The 22737-nt window shown below is 44.7% G+C and overlaps 1 protein-coding gene and 1 long non-coding RNA gene across 16 annotated transcripts in view; one reads left to right on the forward strand and one right to left on the reverse strand.

The window, feature by feature from the left end:
* The window catches only part of LOC133377580 (uncharacterized), an 87736-nt gene extending 66365 nt beyond the window's left edge, over positions 1-21371 (reverse strand). For 6 of the 11 annotated variants that reach the window (XR_009760741.1, XR_009760743.1, XR_009760742.1 and 3 more), the window contains exons 1-3: positions 21127-21371; positions 15299-15461; positions 13533-13730 (exon numbers count right to left, since the gene is read on the reverse strand). The gene's annotated coding sequence lies outside the window, so the exon portion shown is untranslated. Of the gene's footprint in view, positions 1-2215; positions 2278-13532; positions 13731-14753; positions 14823-15298; positions 15462-16422; positions 16512-21126 lie in introns of those variants that run through there. The other 5 variants (XR_009760746.1, XR_009760747.1, XM_061611899.1 and 2 more) reach the window with 5 other exon arrangements.
* Positions 19979-22737, forward strand: part of LOC133377581 (uncharacterized) — a 43286-nt gene continuing 40527 nt past the window's right edge. For all 5 annotated transcript variants that reach the window (XR_009760751.1, XR_009760749.1, XR_009760752.1 and 2 more), the window contains exon 1: positions 19979-20022. This is a non-coding gene — a long non-coding RNA (uncharacterized LOC133377581). The remainder of the gene's footprint in view (positions 20023-22737) is intronic.

Raw genomic sequence — 22737 nt, forward strand, 5'->3', positions numbered from 1 at the left:
ACATGAATCCTCCTGAGCTGACTTGGTGAGGTGGATATCGGAGGCACTATTTTACAGTTCTGATCCTATCTCCAGGGTCATTTTCAAAGAATAGCATTGGATGATTGTCTTTCAGCCCCCAGCATTTGTGCTGTGGGGTGCTGCAGGATACCATATTGTCCTCCATGCTGTTTAGCATCTATATGAAGCCCTTGGGAGCAGTCATCAGGAGATTTGGGGTGAGATGTCAGCAGTATGCTAATGATACCCAGCTCTATTTCTCTGTAACATCTGAATTGGGGGAGGCCATGCAAGCCCTGGACCTTTGCCTGAAATTGGTTGTGGGCTGGATTAAGGCCAACAAACTGAGTCTGAATCCTAGCAAGAAAGAGACACTCCCTCTGAAAGAGCAGGTCTGTAGTCTGGGGATGCTCCTCAATCCATCTTTGTCACTAGAGGCCCAGGTGACCTCAGTGGCTAGGAGTGCCTTTTACCAGCTTCAGCTGATAAGACAGCTGTGGCTGTTTCTGGACCGGAATAGGCTGACCACTGTTGTCCACACACTGGTAACCTCCAGGCTGTTTTACTGTAATGTGCTCTATGTGGGGCTGCCCTTGAGGTCGGTCTGGAAGCTGCAGCTGGTGCAAAATGCAGTGGCGTGAATGCTCACTGGGGCAATGTATCACCAACATGTCACCCCGCTGCTGAAAGAATTGCACTGGCTACCTATTAGCTACCCGGCTAAGTTCAAGGTTCTGGTTTTGGTGTACAAAGCCCTATGCACCTTGGGATCAGGATACCTGAAAAACCATCTTATCCCTTATATACCCAGTTGATCACTGTTCTCTGCAGGTGAGGGCACTCCTTCAGGTACCATCTCATCAGGAGGTCCGTTCTGTACAACATAGGTCACTACCTACCTACCCCTTGGAATTCCCTCCCCTTAAATATTAGACAGGCACCATCTCTGTTATCTTTTCGGCACCTACTGAAGACCTTCCTCTTTCAACAAGCCTTTTAAGCAGAGATCTTATCCCAGTGTGCATCTTTGTTGGAATTGCTTTTTAATATGTTTTTAAAGCTTTTTTTTAAAAAAAAAAGAAAGATTTTTTTAAAGACATTTTGTTTAAATATGTTTTTAAGGAAGTTTTGTTTTTAATATATTTTAAAGTTTGTTGTTCTGATGTTTTAGAGCTTTTAAAGTTTTAGATGTTTTAGAGTTTTTTCAGTGCTTTTGTTTGCTGCCCTGGGCTCCTACTGGGAAGAAGGATGGGATATAAATCTAATAAATAATTTAAAAAATAGTAATCACTGGAGAAAGGTGGGCAGTGGGCAACTTTACATCAAGCAGCATCAAGCAGCATAGGTAGTGCTAACAATAAGGTTGCACCTGCTATTATTCCTATATAAGGGTTCAGGTTCAGCTTGATCCCTGCTGGAGCAATGCCAGAGTCCTGTGTCCAGCCTGAATTTCACCTTGCCGTATACCCTGGTTGAGCCTTGCCTCATGGCACAGCAGGACACCTACAAGGTTCTAGGTGTCATCCAATGTTTGGATTTCACATAGACAAAAGTACTCTGTTTAGACTGGGTCTACTTGATTAGGAGATAGGAAGAAAGGACAGAATTTCATGGATAATTAGAGCCCAGGAAGAAGCCAATTCAAATTCAAGAACACTGGAATATATAATGGGGTTTTGGCTCTCTACAGCATTACGAAAAGGGCCACCTGCCAATCCTTTCAATAAGGGTTAGCCAACATGTTGTCTTCCAGATGTTGGTCTACGGCTCCCATCATCCTTGGTCATGCTGGGGAGGGGGATGAGAATTTGTGTCCAACAACATCAGGAGGGCACCATGTTGGCTACCCCTGCTTTAAATAATTAAGAAAAGACAAACATTGTTTCAAAAATAGTCTGTTCACAAGACACACTTCCCCATCTATCCAGTGCTGGTAGGCTGTTCTCTGTTTTCAACAGAAGTGCATCATACACAGCGATAATTTGTCTTTCATTTCTAGGAGAGATCAGTGTGGTAAAAGATACTGTAGCTCCTTGTTTCCTGATTGCTTTGGGTTGGGTATCACAGTTAGTTATGGCAAGTAGCTTTATACCGAATCAGACCATTGGTCCAGCTATCTCAGTATTGTCTACACTGACTGGAGGTAGCTCTCCAGATTTCAGATTACCTGGAGATGCCAGGGATCGAACCTGGAAAATTTCTTGTATGGTTATCAAAATCAGGTTAGATGACGAGACATCAAGCAGGCACAAATCCATAGCAGGCATACATTTTTGCCTATAGTTTAAGAAAGAGATGATTGTTTATGTTGATTAATTAGTCAGGAGTTCAGAACACCCATCACCAGGAGGAGGAAAATGAAAGGCCACCATATGTTTCACCTACCATTTGCATCCACGAAATGCAGGGAGCATAAGCTGAGAACAAAATTAATGAGATAGCAAGCAAATTATCATGACAGATGGCATTGTAAAAGGAGTCTGGCCACTTTTATTTTTTAAATATATAGATAGATATTTGCTCTGATTGCCTCCAATAAAAGGTACATGTTTTTAGTGCCAGTTACTGAAGGTGGAAAAATTAATCCCCCCCCACACACTGTTGATTAAATTCTGCATTTAGCTTCAGGAAAAGTTTTTGGATGAAGTTAAACATTATGAAGAGAGCAATTGTTATTTTGGTTTCATAACTGGAAGTAATTGGAGACTGAGAAATGAGAGTGGTAGAACTGCAAAAAGCAATTGTGTTAGTCCAGGAGTTCACTTGCACATCTGGAACTGAACAGGTCAGGGCACAGAGATCTGGTTTACACATATGTATATAACATGTGGGGAACCTTTGGCCCTCTAGATGTTGCTGACCTACAACTCCCATCAGCCCTAGCAAACATGGTCATTGGTTAGGGATGGTGGGAATTGTAGTTCAGCAACATCTGGAGGGCCAAAGGTTCCCTACACCTGATGTACATCACTTGGGGGAAGTAATTTCTGACATTTCCCTCTTCTTGTAAACTCATACACTACCACCACACTGTCCCAGAGGCATTCCTCAACCCTTCAGAGCAGATTTCTAGAAATTACAGGGAGCTGCAGGGGTACAGAGGAAGAGGGAGTGTCCCATTAGTGGTGTTCCACCTGGAAATAGGTTGGGATGGACTCATCACCACACAGAACTAGGATGGACCAGACTTTAATGGATAAATCCATCCCTACTTGTAATCCAGCCTATTTTTCCTTAGCAGGAAAAAGACGCTCTTTGAAGTATTAATCAGCCTCTGGGCAGCCAACCACTGAACTCCCCTCCCTTTCCCCAAGTTCTGTAAATGTGGTCATTTGCTGAGAGAGAGGAGAAGCAAGGTATGGGGATTCACTCCCTTCCGTCAGTTATTCTCCTTTAATGTGTGCTGCAGAAGAAAAGGATGAAAAACCCAATTGGTTTGCAAGCATACCCGTTGGATACCCACAGAACCTCTTAAAGGACATGCTCCTACAGGCCTGATGGGTTTGTGAGATGAGCAAAATGCTTCTCAGACATTACACAACCTTAAATATCCTTGTTCCTAGAGGCACAATTGTCATGCACATGAGGGGGGTGCTGAATGTGAGCTAGCAGTCTTCCTAGTCAGCAATAGTAGACAAGGACATTTGTAAGAAAAGAACATAAATAGAACTGTATTGTGTGCTATACTTATTACAGGCTACATCTGCGGATTCTTCAGTAGCAGAAACCTCTGCTGCTCTCCATTAGAACAGCCTTTCCCAACCTTTGGGTCTCCACATGTTGTTGGACTACAACTCCCATCAGCCCCAGCCACCATGGCAAAAGGTCAAGAATGATGGGAACTGTAGTCCAACAACATCTGGGGACCTAAAGGTTGGGAAAGGCTGAATTAAAGGATAGTGTAGCTAAATTATCTCTCAGATCAAGAATATGCCTAGAAAGACCCGGGGGGGGGGTCATAAATAGCCAGAATGTAGGTTTTCATAAATGCAGTGGTGGCTGATGTCCATTGGTGGAGCAGAAGGCAGAGAGGCCAACAGTAGCTGGTGCCAGAGCCAATGAGAGGCAGAGCCAACTCATTCTAGGTTTGTCTCCATTCTCCTCCCTGCTGAGATTTACAAGGACAACACTGAAACCAAGAAGGAGGAAGCTCACAGGCTGTACCACCCGCTAGACTGCTTGTAGGTAAGAAGGCAGGGAGTCAGGGATTGGCTAAGGGCAGACTGAGATTGGTGGGGAAGTGCCCCACTAGATCCCAATGGACCAGCCTCCACTGCATAATGGATTCACAATAACTTCTGCTTATTAAAGGTGACAACTGTAGATTGGTGGATGACCTCCCCAACTATCCTGGACTAAAGAGAATGTCTAGATCAATGCACTATACATAGGAACTGCATGGATACACAGCACTCTGGTTCACATTGCTGTTCCATGGAAGCCATGTACTTGGTTCAGTCAAGAGTGGGGGGGAGGGGATTTGATTCAGTTGGCATTGAAACATGAACCTACCTAATTCACACTTTCCAAAACAATACAAGGACCAAAATGCAGCCATCTATCAAAAGGTGCAAATTCTCCAAATTTTGCGGTGGAGTTCTACAGCCATAATATGCATTAGAATGCATACATAAGTGAAAATAACATACAAAAAAGCATGTTAGGGGAAATTGTTCTGCAAAACAGTGTATGTTACGGAAAACCTTTGTATATTAGGAAAATTAGCACTAAAATACTGATGAATTTTCATGAGGATTTTTTGTTATTTAAATAATCACAAACCAATGTGGAAATGTGAACTGAACTTACAACTGGAAAAATGAGAAATTTAGGGAATCCAAAATTAACAGGTTCACCCATCCCTAGTCAAGAGTGACCATATATAGTCATGCCCCATCCTGTCCATGGCCTTGCCCCTCCGTGGCTTTCACACCTTGCTTCTTGTTATATTCCTACCCGTCTCCTCCAGTCATAAGAACATAAGAAGAGCCTGATGGATCAGGCCAGTGGCCCATCTAGTCCAGCATCCTGTTCTCACAGTGGCCAACCAGGTGCCTGGGGGAAGCCCGCAAGCAGGACCCGAGTGCAAGAGCACTCTCCCCTCCTGAGGCTTCCGGCAACTGGTTTTCAGAAGCATGCTGCCTCTGACTAGGGTGGCAGACCACAGCCATCATGGCTAGTAGCCATTGATAGCCCTGTCCTCCATGAATTTGTCTAATCTTCTTTTAAAGCCGTCCAAGCGGGTGGCCATTACTGCATCTTGTGGGAGCAAATTCCATAGTTTAACTATGCGCTGAGTAAAGAAGTACTTCCTTTTGTCTGTCCTGAATCTTCCAACATTCAGCTTCTTTGAATGTCCACGAGTTCTAGTATTATGAGAGAGGGAGAAGAACTTTTCTCTATCCACTTTCTCAATGCCATGCATAATTTTATACACTTCTATCATGTCACCTCTGACCCGCCTTTTCTCTAAACTAAAAAGCCCCAAATGCTGCAACCTTTCCTCGTAAGGGAGTCACTCCATCCCCTTGATCATTCTGGTTGCCCTCTTCTGAACCTTTTCCAACTCTATAATATCCTTTTTGAGATGAGGCGACCAGAACTGTACACAGTATTCCAAATGCGGCCGCACCATAGATTTATACAATGGCATTATGATATCGGCTGTTTTATTTTCAATACCTTTCCTAATTATCGCTAGCATGGAATTTGCCTTTTTCACAGCTGCCGCACACTGGGTCGACATTTTCATCGGGCTGTCCACTACAACCCCGAGGTCTCTCTCCTGGTCGGTCACCTCCAGTTCAGACCCCATGAGCGTATATGTGAAATTCAGATTTTTTGCGCCAATATGCATAATTTTACACTTGTTTATATTGAATTGCATTTGCCATTTTTCTGCCCATTCACTCAGTTTGGAGAGGTCTTTTTGGAGCTCTTCGCAATCCCTTTTTGTTTTAACAACCCTGAACAATTTAGTGTTGTCGGCAAACTTGGCCACTTCACTGCTCACTCCTAATTCTAGGTCATTAATGAACAAGTTGAAAAGTACAGGTCCCAATACCGATCCTTGAGGGACTCCACTTTCTACAGCCCTCCATTGGGAGAACTGTCCGTTTATTCCTACTCTCTGCTTGCTGCTTCTTAACCAATTTCTTATCCACAACAGGACCTCTTCTCTTATTCCATGACTGCTAAGCTTCCTCAGAAGCCTTTGGTGAGGTACCTTGTCAAACGCTTTTTGAAAGTCTAAGTACACTATGTCCACTGGATCACCTCTATCTATATGCTTGTTGACACTCTCAAAGAATTCTAATAGGTTACTGAGACAGGACTCCCTTGCAGAAGCCATGCTGGCTCTGCTTCAGCAAGGCTTGTTCTTCTATGTGCTTAGTTAATCTAGCTTTAATCATACTTTCTACCAGTTTTCCAGGGGCAGAAGTTAAGCTAACTGGCCTGTAATTTCCGGGATCCCCTCTGGATCCCTTTTTGAAGATTGGCGTTACATTTGCCACTTTCCAGTCCTCAGGCACGGAGGAGGACCCAAGGGACAAGTTACATATTTTAGTTAGCAGATCAGCAATTTCACATTTGAGTTCTTTGAGAACTCTCGGGTGGATGCCATCCGGGCCCGGTGATTTGTCAGTTTTTATATTGTCCATTAAGCTTAGAACTTCCTCTCTCGTTACCACTATTTGTCTCAGTTCCTCAGAATCCCTTCCTGCAAATGTTAGTTCAGGTTCAGGGATCTGCCCTATATCTTCCACTGTGAAGACAGATGCAAAGAATTCATTTAGCTTCTCTGCAATCTCCTTATCGTTCTTTAGTACACCTTTGACTCCCTTCTCATCCAAGGGTCCAATTGTCTCCCTAGATGGTCTCCTGCTTTGAATGTATTTATAGAATTTTTTGTTGTTGGTTTTTATGTTCTTAGCAATGTGCTCCTCAAAGTCTTTTTTAGCATCCCTTATTGTCTTCTTGCATTTCTTTTGCCAGAGTTTGTGTTCTTTTTTATTTTCTTCATTTGGACAAGACTTCCATTTTTTGAAGGAAGACTTTTTGCCTCTAAGAGCTTCCTTGACTTTGCTCGTTAACCATGCTGGCATCTTCTTGGCCCTGGCGGTACCTTTTCTGATCTGCGGTATGCACTCCAGTTGAGATTCTAATATAGTGTTTTTAAACAACTTCCAAGCATTTTCGAGTGATGTGACCCTCTGGACTTTGTTTTTCAGCTTTCTTTTTACCAATCCCCTCATTTTTGTGAAGTTTCCTCTTTTGAAGTCAAATGTGACCGTGTTGGATTTTCTTGGCAATTGGCCAGTTACATGTATGTTTAATTTAATAGCACTGTGGTCACTGCTCCCAATCGGTTCAACAACACTTACATCTCGCACCAGGTCCGGTCCCCACTGAGGATTAAGTCCAGGGTTGCCGTCCCTCTGGTCGGTTCCATGACCAACTGGTCTAGGGAATAGTCATTTAGAATATCTAGAAACTTTGCTTCTTTGTCATGACTGGAACACATATGCAGCCAGTCTATGTCCGGGTAGTTGAAGTCACCCATTACTACCACATTTCCTAGTTTGGATGCTTCCTCAATTTCATATCTCATCTCAAGGTCTCCCTGAGCATTTTAATCAGGGGGACGATAGATCGTTCCCAGTATTAAGTCCCTCCTGGGGCATGGTATCACCACCCACAACGATTCTGTGGAGGAGTCTGCCTCTTTGGGGGTTTTGAGCTTGCTGGATTCAATGCCTTCTTTCACGTATAGAGCGACTCCGCCACCAATACGTCCTTCCCTGTCCTTCCGATATAGTTTATATCCAGGGATAACTGTATGCCACTGGTTTTCTCCATTCCACCAGGTCTCCGTTATGCTCACTATATCAATGCTCTCCTCTAAGACCAAGCACTCCAGTTCTCCCATCTTGGTTCGCAGGCTCCTAGCATTAGCGTACAGGCACTTGTAAGCAGTGTCTCTCTTCAAGTGTCTTTGGCACTTGTGGTTAGGCCTGTGGTAATTTTGCTCTTCTGAATTTATATCCTGTGCCCCTGCTCTCACAATGCCTACTTCTAGGCCTACCCCTTTTAAAATTTCATCATTTCTTTGGTTTTTATCCCAGGGGGGAGGTTTATTCCGAACCGGACCTTTCTCAGCTCCTGTCGGGTTTTCCCCCTCAGTCAGTTTAAAAGCTGCTCTGCCACCTTTTTAATTTTAAGTGCCAGCAGTCTGGTTCCATTCTGGTTCAAGGGGAGCCCGTCCCTTTGGTACAGGCCCGGCTTGTCCCAAAATGTTCCCCAGTGCCTAACAAATCCAAACCCTTCCATCCGACACCATCATCTCATCCACGCATTGAGACTGCGAAGCTGGGCCTGTCTGGCTGGTCCTGCGCGTGGAACCGGTAGCATTTCAGAGAAAGCCACCTTGGAGGTCCTGGCTGTCAGCATCCTACCTAGCAACCTAAATTTTGCTTCCAGGACCTCACGGCTGCATTTCCCCATGTCGTTGGTGCCAACGTGCACCACGACCACTGACTCCTTCCCAGCACTGTCTACCAAACTGTCTAAACGACGGGCGATATCCGCAACCTTCGCACCAGGCAGGCAAAACGCCTTGCGGTCTACACGCCCATCACACACCCCACTGTCTATGTTCCTAATGATCGAATCACCCACTACAAGGATCCCTCCAGCCCCTGGAGATATATCCTCGGCACGAGAGGATAGCTGCTCATCCCCCAAGGAATGGGTCCCTTCTAAGGGATCATTTCCCTCTTCCTCAGCTGGATGCTCTCCTTCCCCGAGACCATCGTTGTCCATGATAGCAGGAGAGCTATCATCGTTGGAGTGGGACACAGCTATAACGTCCCTGAAGGCCTCCTCCACACACCTCTCTGCCTCTCTCAGCTTTTCCAGGTCCGCCACCTTGGCCTCAAGGAAATGAAGTCGTTCCCGGAGAGCCAGGAGCTCATTGCACCGAGAGCACACCCACGACTTCTGCCCAACAGGCAGATAGTCGTACATGCTGCAGGCGGTGCAAAACACTGGAAAGCCCCCACACCCCTGCTGGCTTCTTACCTGCATAGTTTTGTTTAAGGTTTATTACGTCAATGGGTTGGAGACTGCGGTTTACTTGAGGTCAGGGAAGAGACGGGCAGAGTGGGGGGCCCTGGCCTCCTCGCCCTGCTGCCGAACTCGCCCTGCTGCCTAACTCGCCCTGCTGCCTAACTCGCCCTGCTGCCTAACTCGCCCTGCTGCCTAACTCGCCCTGCTGCCTAACTCGCCCTGCTGCCTAACTCGCCCTGCTGCCTAACTCGCCCTGCTGCCTAACTCGCCCTGCTGCCTAACTCGCCCTGCTGCCTAACTCGCCCTGCTGCCTAACTCGCCCTGCTGCCTAACTCGCCCTGCTGCCTAACTCGCCCTGCTGCCTAACTCGCCCTGCTGCCTAACTCGCCCTGCTGCCTAACTCGCCCTGCTGCTTAACTCGCCCTGCTGCTTAACTCGCCCTGCTGCTTAACTCGCCCTGCTGCTTAACTCGCCCTGCTGCTTAACTCGCTCTGCTGCTTAACTCGCTCTGCTGCTTAACTCGCTCTGCTGCTTCGTCAGCTAGGTCTCCCTCTAGCTCATGGAGCAGGCTCCCTCGCTAGGGTGCTCTGACTTTATATGTGTGGCTGGTCATCCCAGCTACTGCTGCCAGCCAATGATGTGTTACTTGAGGCTGATGGCTATCAGCTGGGCCTTAACTCTTTAGTATTCTCTCAGGCTTCCTTCCTTCCTGAGCGAGGGGCGGGGCTGTTTAAGCTTTTGGCTGCTTTTAATCTCAGCAAGGGGCTGCGCCTTCCAGGCAAGTCTTTTGTGTTTGTTGTTTTCCCACCTAGAACAGCCTGACCTTTCTTTAACCTAGGGAAACAGAGCTTGTGGTTGTGTTTCAGGAAGGCTGAAGCTGCCCTTTTTAGCAAGGACTGAGCTGACTCTCTCCCTGTATGTATTGGTGGAGTTTCCTTTTCCCCCTTCTCTCCGACTGGAATTTAGCCTTGTTTACAGTGTCCCCTGCAGCTTTCCTGCTAGGGTGGTGTTGAAAACTAGCTTTCTATACGCTTCCTTCTCCTAGGATCTGTCTCCTAAGATATAGGTTCTTTCAGGATTTGGCTCCTAGCTCAGGGTGACCTTGGGCTGCCCTTATGAGTTATTGCTCTGAGCTGTTTTACTTCAATTAAATAATGGAATAAATGGGAGCTACTTACCCTCTTTTCGCTCTGCTGCTTAACTCGCCTTGACGCTTTGTCAGCTAGGGCCTTGACGCTTCGTCAGCTGGGGCTCCCTCTAGCTCGTGGAGCAGTCCTCCAGCTCCAACAAACTCACCCATCAAAAGATTTCTTGTCTATTCTCCCGTTTCACCTGTGTGTGTAGCTCCCTTATTGAACTTGTACATGGTGCCCACACACTTTCTTCAGTTCCCTCCTCAAAAACAATTATTTTGCTACATGGCCTCTGGCTTAATCTGTACTTCCAGTTGTAACAAAGCTTTCAGTGTGCTTAGGGTGCTTCCAGATGACTGTGTATTGTGGGGATTAGTGCTTCTTGTGCATGACATCATTAGCACCAAAATGCCAGACTGTATTTTTCCCCCATTTGATCTGGATTTAACCTTTCGAAGGAAAATCCAACATTTTTTTAAAAAAAAGTTGATAATGCCAAATTTGCCATATCTGAATTACACATTTGCAATACTAAATCCCCACTTAGAGGCACCATTACTTATGTACTTATATTCTTCTCTCACTGCCTTGATCTCTCTGTGTGTAATTTCCCCACTAAATTTTAAACTGCTTTGGACAAAGAGCTGGCTATGTAACTCTATTCACTAATAGAAAAAAAAGTTGCGGTTTAAGAACGTATCTATACCCAACAGATATTTCTATCAAACTTTAAAATGCAGGGAAATTGGGCAGCTATAGTGAATGCACCAGGGGAGCAGGAGACCTGACCTCCTCTCTGAGATATCGCACTGCCCAACAAATGTGCAAATATGCAAACACAATTTGGGTTTGTCTCAGGTACGTTCTTAAACTGCAATGGTTTTTTGCCTATTAGTAAATGTCTCTGCTTTTTAATCCGGGAGATAAGAAATGGGATCCTGTGCAAGTTTGCTGAGAATGGATTAATCATTTGCATGCTTACTGAGTTCAATGGGATTTACTCCCCTGCAATTATGTTTAGGGTAGGTGAAACTAACCACAGGGGATGGTGAGGGGAGGAGGAGGAAGGGCAGGGGTAGGGGAGGAGTAGGGAGGGGAGAAAGGGCAGAGGGGGAGGGGAAGAAGGGCAGCAGGGAGAAGGGCAGGTTTGATCATTTGCATGTTTATTGAGTTCAGTGGGATTTACTCCAGTGCAGGCATGCTTAGCACATGTAAAACTGACCATGGGGGGGAAGGAGAAGGAGGAGGTAGGGAGGGCTGGAGTGGGCAGGGGAGGAGGAAGAAGGAAGAGCAGAGGGGAGAAAGAAGAGAGGAGAAAGGGAGAGGAGAGGGGAAGGAGGGGAAAGGCAGTTCTGATCATTTGCATGCATATTGAGTTCAATGGGATTTACTCCCATGCAATTATGGTTAGGATAGGTAAAACTGACCATGGGGGGAGGGGGAGGGGAGGGGGAGGGCAGGGGAGAGGGAAGGAGGGAGGGGAGAGGGGAGTGGAAGGAGGAGGGGGAGGGAAGGGATTGGAAGGGGAGGGGGAGGGAAAGGGCAAAAGGGAGGTGATGGGAGGGAGGGAGGAGGGCAGGTTTGATAATCTGCATGCTTTTTGAGGTCAGTAGAATTTACTCCTGTGCAATCGTGCTTAGGATAGGTGAAACTGACCTGGGGGAAATACAGGGAGAGGGGAAGAGGGAAGGAGGGATGGGAGGAGGAAGACAGGAAAGGGAGAGAGGAAGGGGGGAGGAGATTGGGTGGGTGGGCATTGGGCAGAGGGGAAGCCCCTTTCCTTTCCAAAAGGAAAACATTGTGAACAGCATCATTCTTTTTCAGGGTTTCCCCCACCTTTTTATTCTACAGCAGGCACATGTAGCCTCCCACCCAAATTTAAACCAAAGCTATCCCTGGCCACATCCACACCAGACCTTTATTTCACTTTAGACAGTCATGACTCCTCCCAAAGAATCCTGGGAAGTGTAGTTAGTGAAGGGCACCGAGAGTTGTTAGTTGATGTCCTGTTCCCCTCACTCAGCTTCAATCAGAGCAGCTGATTGTTAAACCACTCTGGCCACTGGAGCTCTGTCAGGGAAATAGGAGTCTCCTCTCAGCACCCTTCACAAACTACACTTCCCAGGATTCTTTGGGGAAAGCCATGACTGTCTAAAGTGAAACAAAAATTTGGTGTGGGTGTGCCCGCCTGATTAGGCAAGCCCAGCAGCTGTGAGTCTGGCTTTTAGAACACTGACAGTTGGTTCTTACTGAGCATGCTCGGCCTTATCATTGAGTCCAATGCAAAATTTCTTAAATTTATTAAAAAACAGCCAGGCATTGTTTTTAACTTTTAAACTGCAGAAGATGAAGGTCGGAGTATGAGGCAAAGTCAGTAATGGGATTACAGGTACTCTGTGAACATGGCTGATGTTTAATCAATTTCAACAAATTATGAGACCACTGAGAGAAAAAAGTCCAGCAGGGGCCTGGGTCTCTCTGTCTGTCTCAATTAATTAATTAATTACATTTATATCCCACCCTTTATCAAAGGAGTTCAGGGTGGTGCATATGGTTCTCCTCCCTCTCCATTTTATCCTCACAACAGCCCTGTGAGGTACGTTAGGCTGAGAGACTGTGACTGGCCCAAGGTCACCCAGCAAGCTTCATGGCAGAGTGGGATTTGAACCCTGGTCTCCCAGGTCCTAGTCCAACACTCTGACAGCTATACCTAACTCTGTACACTAACTCTCGATTCTCTCTGACTGCTTTGTGTATTGCCATAAAAATTTAGAGGGTTGTTAAGCAAGTGATTCTGAGTTCAGGACTATAGGTTTTGTAAGGTTTTGTTTTGAAATGAGCTTATGGGAAGCATCAGAATGGCATGTGGCGGTATTTTCAATTTAACATTGCTGAATGCAAAAAATCCATGCTGGCTATAGTATACAGCCACTCTCGTGGCTGTATAATAAGGCCCCATATATACCATATGTGTGGTGATAATAAAAGTAATAATTAATTTAGCTGGGTGAACTAGAATTCATTTGTTCTGGGTGCTAGCTATTCATAAAATTGTAAGTCTGAAAGGACCAAAAGATCTTCAAGTTTACAACCTTTTCCCAAGACAGAATTCTGTGCATATGTCCTCCAGATTTTTCCATAATTGGCACTGTGTGCTTTCACATGAATAGGAACAGGTCTTATACAATCATACTTGTCTCTCTTAATGGTGTTTCCTTTTCTAAGAGCCAAGCTATATGATCAGTAAATCACACACAGCGTAGCTGCAGATGTACTGTCCCACTTCAGAGTGGTATTGTCCCCAAATCTCTTTGCCCAATGATTACTTACCATATTAAGAAGATTCTTATATAGCCTCCTTTCTCTCCAAGTAGTGTTCCATGTGCAGATGTTAAGTTGTACCATGTGATTCTGCTATTTGCTCTCATCCTCTCACAAGCTTTCACCTTCACTTGAAGAATGACAGAGACTCCGAATAGGAATTTCTAGGCAGTATAAAGATTACAAGGGATGACCCAATGTTCTTTCCTTTGAAAAGAGAGCATTAGAGTGGATTCAGGAACCCAGAACATGGAATTCTCTTAAACGTTCACTGTATGGCACCTGTATTGCATAGAGAGGTGGCCACTTGTTGCCTTTGACTACACAGGGGTAGACAGCATGGTGCTCTCCAGATGTCGTTGAACTACAGCCCCCATCAGTGCCATGGCCAACGAAAGAGAAACTGGGAGGAAGTCCAACAAAACCAGAGAGCACCACATTGGCTACCAATGCATGATCCTATCCTTCTGCTTTCTCACATTTTTCAGCAACTACACCGGGACAGTTTGACTAGGCTTAATGATGTGCCTACAGAGGTTACAGACCAAAGTCTCTCAACAATGTGAGGTTTTTAATGGCTATTGCATAGGATGGCTCCCAATCATATAGGATTAGAGTTGTGTTGTGGCTTGCAATATAAGATCTACATACAACGATACTTCTTATTTGAAGTCAGATCAGCCATCTCATGCATTTAAACAGTAGCTTTGGGGTCAATGGAAGTATCTCTCTAAGGGCCAAAAATGGCATGTTAATATTAATCACATGGTTGCTCAGGATTTTTCTTCCAGGGCCTCCTCATACCTTTTATTTGCATAGAGGGAATCTCCCACTGAAGTAAGCTTGAGCTTTCCCCTGTGCAAACAGAACTTGGATTGGGACCAGGGGGCAAAGTGTTAAAGCCCCATACCTCCACACCTGGATCCTGATCCAGATCAAGAGCCCTGTATCTATTTGCAAAAGGAAACATTAAAATATGTCCTTCCTGCTATTCAGGTATAGCTCTCCCTTACACTTTTCAGATAATTCATTCATTAATTTGGCCTAGTTTGTATAGACTACAGGCAACATATGTGGTATTCAGTATAAGATCAGCTGTAATCATGACTCACCTAGTTCAAGTACATAGCATGATAGAGACAAGAGCATCCATTTTCCAAAAGAATGCTCAGCTGTAAGCATTGGATGATATCTTATATCTATATTCAGTATTACTGCCTTGATACATACCTCTGCAAGCATGCAAATTGTCCCCAGCAGAGCCATTAAGGGAGCGCAAATTGCTTGCAAGTCTTCTTAGCATCAATAAAGAGGATGCCCAACAATGAAGTCTTTGCATAAAAGTAGACAGTTAAGAATGCAGCAAAAGAAATATCTTTACGGATCAATGAAACATCTTGTAGCAGCAAAGGAGAAAGATGCCGTATGTTGTAACACATAAAAGTGTTCGGTGCTCTAGTTAAAACCTTCTTTAAAATACCATTGTCAGCAGCCCACCACACACACACACACATACAAGCTTGCAGTGGATTTATCATTTCATGCTATAAAGTGGAGTCTGGAAAATAAATTGTAAATCAAAATTTCATTCCAAAGTTTTGTGGACTTAGAGGGAAGGGATAGGTAACTGTAAATGTGGCCTGCAGACCACAAATCAACCCTATTACAAGTTAAAGATCCTGCTATCAATTTATTTTTGGAATAATGAATCAAGACTTCATGCACACACAAAAAACATTGACTGATATGGCATAACACCATGAGTTCTGCAATACCTGTGGCCATCTCTAGAAGCTCCTCAAAATGTTAATGTCATTTTGCTGCTTGTCATCTTATAAGGAGTTGCCGTGATGGAAGGTCTTGAACTACTGAACCAGGGGATATCAGGCAGGATCTAAGCTTTGTGTACCACTGCTCAGATTGATCCAAAGAAGACTGCTGTGGGGACAGACCATAGGTCAGAAGTAGCACACATGCTTTGTATGCAGAAGGTCCTCGTTTAATCCTTGGCACCCCCAGATTGGGATGGGAAAGACCATTGTCTGAAACCCTGGAGTCCCATTGTCAGTTAGCGAGACACTACTGAGTGAGATGGACCAGTTCTCTGATGTGGTTGAAGGCAGCTTCTATTTACATAATCAAGCAAAAGAGAGTCCACAAGGCCATCTGTGCCACTCCTGAACAGGTCTTACCATTAGGGATTCTTCTCCTAATGTTTAGCCCAAATCTGCTTCCTTGCAGTTTCCACCATAAATTCTAGACCTGCCCTCTGGAACAAGGGAAACTGCATAAGAGACAGGTACGGAGCCATACTGTTGGAGCAAGAGGTCTCAGGACACCTTTGCATAGAATAAAGTACTGATCAGAGGCTAGAGTTTTCCTCTCCTCTTGTTCCTGCATTTATGCTTTCTCTCTTTTCCATCTAACCTGTTGCCATTTACTCTGAGCAGCAAAAATTTCTCCAGGGTCCCAAACTGAGCTTTGACTTGGATTTTTATCATTTTAGTATATTATAGGAGCACAGGAGTGCTCTTACTGTGAATGTGATTAAAAAAACAAGGATCCACCTCCCATTTTTATAGCTTATAGAAATGGCATATGTTGAGCTAATAACTTGAAACTTGGCATACATGATCTACCTGATGAGGTCTACAAAAATGCCAAATTTCCAACCAACCCAATAAAAATGGTCACAGATTCAGAAAGTTTAACAGTGTGAACTGTATTCCCCTGTGATGAACTGTGTTGAATAAAGCCTCCTGAGCTTTATTTGAACTGCCAAGTGTCCCTGCCTGTATGCTTCTATCAGGAGTGCAAGTGCTTCAATAATAAGGGAACTCTCTGACTATGGGCTTATCCACATGGGAACAAAACATTGTATTAAAAAAGCTGCTTTTACCTCCATTTTCTGTTTGCACAGTCCACAAAGAGGGCTCAAAGCCAGCTGCAAACCCGGGGCTTTTCATTCACATTGAAGGGAAAGGATTAATCACACAGCTTCATAATGACCACGCCCTCTTAAGGTCAAGAATTCACTACCTCTGGTTACCTTGGCAACCAAGCATGCTCAGTTTGTTCCAGAGTTTCATACTCTCCCCCCCCACCGAAGTGCAATTATTTGTGTTTTCACTGCTACAATCCAGCTGGAATGCAAATATTTGCTTGAACAGTTATGCCTTTGTGCACAGATCGGGGGGAAAGAAAAATAAAGCACTGTTTGCAGCAGACTTGCAGAACTGGAGCCAGCAGCCAAACAGGAAATGACATGAACAAAGGGAGGAGGAGGGAGTGGGCATGGAGAGGGAAGCATCGGAGTAAAGCGTCTACAAGCCCCTAGAGATACAAACTGGAGATGTATTTACCTTCCCTTTTTGGATTAAAACAGCATATTTTTACTATGGATTTAAAGGGGAAAACTGCATTTTAGCTGCTGATTGCCAGTCACGTCATGTGAACCATGCAAATTAAAAGGGGCTGTGAGTAGCACCAGACGTGTGCTAAAACTCTGTATGAACCAGCCCTCTAAGTCAGAAAAGTGTGACTTAAGAATGTGCTGTGCCTTTCTTTCCAATATACTGCCAAGTTCTGCTTTGCTAGGAAATGGTAGGAAGTAAACCTGGGACCAAAGAGAGTGCAACTTCTAATACTCAGGACTAACATCAGTTCCCAGCAACCTTGGGCAGTTGTCAGGGCCTCATCAACTCTAGGAGGTCTGCCATGCATGCCCTTTGCAGTTTTTTTCCTAGTCTGTTACTCTGAGCAGCCCCAGACTATGGTGGCTAGTCCATTAGGGTGAAAGGGGTGCTGCCCCACCAACCTCAGTCTGCCCTGGGACTCCACCCCCCCCCGCCTGCCTTCTTACTTGCAACTGGTTCAATGGGTGGCATTAACTGTCAATTTTCTCCTTTTTAGTCTCAGTATAGCTGCCCTCGTAGAACTCAGCAGGGAGGAAGATATGGGCAAAACTAGAATTAGTTGACTCTACCTCTGTCATCAGCTCCACCTACTGTTAGTCTCCCTACTAGTGATACCACTGGCCTCAGGTAGCTCAGTTAGCTGCCATTTTAATTTCCCACAATGCCTCTGACAAATCATCACTCTGAGGCATTGTGGGAAATTGAAATGGTGGCTAAACCCAGCCACCAAGTGCAGTTCAGAGCACAGCTGCTGTTTCCTGCCAGCAGGCAAACCCACCAGGGCCCACAACTGGAGGAAGTGGCCACATTACTGTGGGCCCCCTTCAAATCTTCCACCACTGAACTGCAGCCTCATCCCATAGTGATAATGTAGGTTCTCAGAAGGAGACTGAGATCCACTGAACTTGACCTTGGAATGTCAATATTCAAAGAAACTGCCCACATAGCAATCAGGCTGGATTTGCAAGTCTCATATTGAAACACTTTGACATTTCATGCCTTTTCCACCAATGCTATTCATAATCTTTTTGGCGTGCTGATTATACAAATACTGGTTCGTGTTGTTCAGCAAATGAAAGGCAGTGGGCTGAGAAATGTGCAGTCTCCACTTTCTATAATTAGCTCTTAAATGATACTAATTCCCCAAGAAATATTGTATATGTATGGAAAGTCAATTTATTATAGATTTAATAAAAAGCTTCATAAATGCTTTCTTTGTCACAAAATACCAAACAGACTGGCACATCAGCTCTGCAAATGCAATTTCACTCTAAAAGCTGAGGCAACAGAGTGAGCTCTGCATAGGGAGGGTCTGCCAATAATCTCAGTTTCTTGTAATGATTTATAGTGTGGCTTCCCTCACCCTCTCAGCACTTTGCAGCCATTATTATTACAGGCTGCCAATACCTCAGAGTAGGGTTTTACAAGTAGCATTATCCTCATTTTTGGAGACATGGTTGTGAATTGCAGCAAAACTAACATCTTCAAGCTTGACAATACTTGTAGTCCTTGGCCACCCCATCCTCAACAAATGTGGGGCTTCCCATTCTCATATCTGAAAGGAAACACCAGGAGAAGAGCATTTCCTATTCCAGCTGAACAGGAGAAGCTCTTTGCATGCTATATACCATTCTGGATCAGGAGCCAGTATACATCTGGTCCGCACAATTGGTGAACCAACAAGCTAAGTGCAGCCTACAAGTTGTGAATGGTGGCTTGCTAGGTTCCTGGCACACCCTCGTTTTTCCTGTTCTAGACAGTGTAAACAATTGGATGGGACTGGTCCAATATTATTTCCATAATAAAGCCAATGGACAACCATGTGGAATACAGTATGGGAATAAGCTTCCCCTGCAAGATGAAAATGAACAATTGTCCATATCGGTCAACCAGGTTGCCATTATGCTCTGGGTTGAACTAAATGCAGAGAGGATGAAACTTTCTCATTAATGGATCGCTGATTTTGCCTGTGCTTCTTAGAACAGGCACAATGATATTCTCAGCTGAATATGTATTTGTGCATGGATTTGCATTTTTTAAATTGCTGGCCATAATATCTGTGAGGACAGAATGAACTAGCACTCTCTCCAGATCTCTAACAGCCCCCCATCTCTCTCCTGGGACAGAGATAGATCATGCTTGCCAGTTCATATGTGATCCTTGTTATTTGCTGCGCAACCTCTTAAACTGATGTATACAAGTGGAGTGCAAGATTCACCAAGGCAAAAAAAAAGCAACTGAAAATCCAAACTGATTACTGCTAGAAACTCCTCCCCATTGGTTATATATTAATTAGGAGTGGTCGCCGGGATCTTCCAGGGCTAGAACTAGGACATTTCCGTTCTATATGGGGCTGCCGTTGGTGAAGAGTTATAATAAGACAGCCTGGAACATCTTCCTGGCAGTGAAGTATTCTCAGGCTCTGAATTGCTGGACAGGGAGGCAGCAGCGGACAGCATGGTGGGGCTGTGCCACCTACCTGGCCTCTGTCCAGCTGAGTCACTGCAGCCTGCTGACTCTGTGAGGGGGAGGGGCACAGTGGCAGCAAGGCTAACACGGTGCAAATGTGCCAGTGAAGCCAATCCAGTGTTCCTGATAGTGCATTTGCACCTTGCCCCACTGTGCCTTTCTCTGTCCCAGCTGCAGTCATGCAGCTGGACAAGAGGTCCTGTGAGCGGTGCAGCCCCACCAAACTGCTACTGCAAGGAGGGCTATAAACAGCCCATTATTTGGGACTGTCATGGTCCAGCCCAAATGTTGGCTTAAAATATGTATAAAATATTGCTGAAATAGCTTCCATTTGCTTATATTTGCTTAGCTTATTGATGCATAAGTTGCAAAGAGCAAAAAGTTCTCCTTTTAAAAATGAGCTTCTTGCTGCCCCTGCTGAATAAAGCAATGTTTTGTTCTGAGGCATAGTACGAAGCGATAAGGAAATCTGGGCAGTCAGTCAACACTCTGACTATATCAACAAGGAAGCTCCTTATACGGTGTGGCTAACACTTGCAGACAGTAAGGTCAACTAGTTGTTGATACTAGTCATAGAGAAGGCATGGTGAAGAGCAACAGACAGACAGTAGCTGGTAAGACCATCGAAATACACTCCTTCTTTGATACAAAAGTACATAAAAGCTAAGCTTTTACAGCACTCATTACCCTCCATTCCAACTGGAATGAGGGTCAAAGAGAATTCAGGAGAACCATTCCATCTATTCCATCCATGACATCTGATGGGTGATGTATTATGACATGTATTTCCATGTACTTAGTAACTTGGGCTCTTGGGCTCTGTAATTTGATTTGGAGTTTAACTAAGTCTTTCATCTGTTGTAACCTATTTTAACTAAGATGTGCCTTCAAAGTAGGGTTGCCAGGTCAGAAGCATCCCAAGCCCTGAGATTTTGGGGGTGGCCCCTAGTGATGTCATACGGGTGTGCCTGAGTGATGTCATGGGGCATGCCCAAGTGATTTCACAGGGGGTCAACCATAGTTGTTTGGAGCATACAATTCAAACAAAAACATTTCTCTGATTGGAAATTAAGATATAAATCTTAGTTAAAAGATAGTCTGGGTAGGGAACATTTAATCTAGCCTACTTGCTTCTCGCAAGAAGGGTTTAAGCATGGGTTCTCAACAAGGGGGGAATTCCCCCCTGGGGGGGAATTTTAGGGTTCCAGGGGGGGAATTGGGACCACTATTCAGCAAAGTGTGATGTACTGTAGATTATGTACAATCTGTAAAATTGTAGTTTGTTTTTAATTTAATCTGCGACATTCAATAAAGTTTATTGAAAGTCACAGATTAAAATCGATTCTTGAACATGCAGCATTATTTTCATTTGCAAAATTAAATTATTATTTAAAGACCAGAAAGTGCTCCAAGAAATTCTGTTATAATATAAACTAAGAAATTTTTCTCTCACGAGAAACACCACCGTCACTCGCGAAACGTCAACACGCTATGAGAGACTACCTTGGGAAGGGGGGAATTATATTGTGAACAATGGTGAAAGGGGGGAATGGAGCAAAAAAGGTTGAGAACCACTGGGTTTAAGTGTCCTCACACCAGCCCAGTCACCAGAAGGCCACCATAGGAAGAAAGGGGCCTAATGTTGTGGAGATGTTAGATAGGAGCACTCAGAAGTAAAGATGAATGCCTCTGAAGGCAGCAATTCTAAACACACTTACCAAGCCCCATAGAACTCAATAGGACTTCTGAGTAGACATGGTTTGGATTGTGCTGTTGGTAAAGCTGGACTAGGGATCCTCTGCAACAATATCCATATCCAAGCAGGGTAGGCAACCCCCTGGCTGCAGTGCCCTGCCCCTATCTTTCAACATGGCTGCTCCAAACTTCTTTACAGATTTGACCCTTCACTTTAGAAGGAGATGTGAGAAATGAGTAAGAAGATTCCCTACGCGTTTCTGTCTCCCCTGTGGGCTGCTATAAACTCACTGTGACAGCCAACCCAATTCCAGTGAATAATAATTGACAGAGTGAAAACACACATGGTTTGGTCTACCTTCACAGACAGCAGCTTGGGAACAACAACTATTGCAGCCACACTTCCCAGCATGTGAATTCTCTTTTACCACTATTGGGCAAGAAACAAACAATCATGGAAACAACAAGGTGCATCATCAGTGGGTTTAAGGGAGTTGAGCTGAGCACATTGAACCACTTTTGTTGCTTCTATGGATGAAAGGGAGTGAGGATAAAAATTAAATGCAAATAGAAAAAATAAAACAAAAGACAGTGATGATTTCCTAAATGCAATATCATACCAACCTTTTTTGTGATGTGGCTGCAAAAAAGGCAAATGCTATATTAGGCTGCATTAACAGAAGTATAGTTTCCAAATCGCGTGAAGTACTAGTTCCCCTCTATTCAGCACTGGTTAGGCCTCATCTTGAATACTGCGTCCAGTTCTGGTCTCTGCACTTCAAGAAGGATGCAGACAAACTGGAACAGGTTCAGAGGAGGGCAACAAAGATGATCAGGGGACTGGAAACAAAGCCCTATGAGGAGAGACTGAAAGAACTGGGCATGTTTAGCCTAGAGAAGAGAAGACTGAGGGGAGATATGATAGCACTCTTCAAGTACATGAAAGGTTGTCACATAGAGGAGGGCCGGGATCTCTTCTCAATCGTCCCAGAGTGCAGGACACGGAATAATGGGCTCAAGTTGCAGGAAGACAGATTTCGACTGGGCAGCAGGAAAACCTTCCTAACTGTTAGAGCCATACGACAATGGAACCAATTACCTAGACAGGTAGTGGGCTCTCCGACACTGGAGGCATTCAAGAGGCAGCTGGACAGCCATCTGTCGGGAATGCTTTGATTTGGATTCCTGCATTGAGCAGGGGGTTGGACTCGATGGCCTTGCAGGCCCCTTCCAACTCTACTATTCTATGACTCTATGATAACAAGGTTCTAATGAGTAAGGCAGAAAACTCAGCATCCCACAACCAGTTAGGATTTCTCACCAAAAACCAAAACTAAAAATATCCTGGCAGCTAGGTCAGGCAAGGTCACAGAAACTCTCATGCAGCACAACATGACCTGGGGGCTGCAGTTTGTGAAGAATGCTATGGCACAATCACTGACATGAGTGAGACCCTATCAGCACATAATACCTCTGCTCTGAAATCTGCACTGGTTGCTGATTTGCTACAAGGGCAAGTTCAAGGTGTGCTTTCCATGTTACTGGTGCCACATAGTACATATTCTGCTCTTGTAACAAATCAGTCCTTTAGTGTGGCAGCACCAACACTTTGGAACTCCCTGCCTATTGACATT

This window comes from Rhineura floridana, chromosome 2 (genome assembly GCF_030035675.1).
Source record: "Rhineura floridana isolate rRhiFlo1 chromosome 2, rRhiFlo1.hap2, whole genome shotgun sequence".
Taxonomy (NCBI): Eukaryota; Metazoa; Chordata; class Lepidosauria; order Squamata; family Rhineuridae; genus Rhineura; species Rhineura floridana.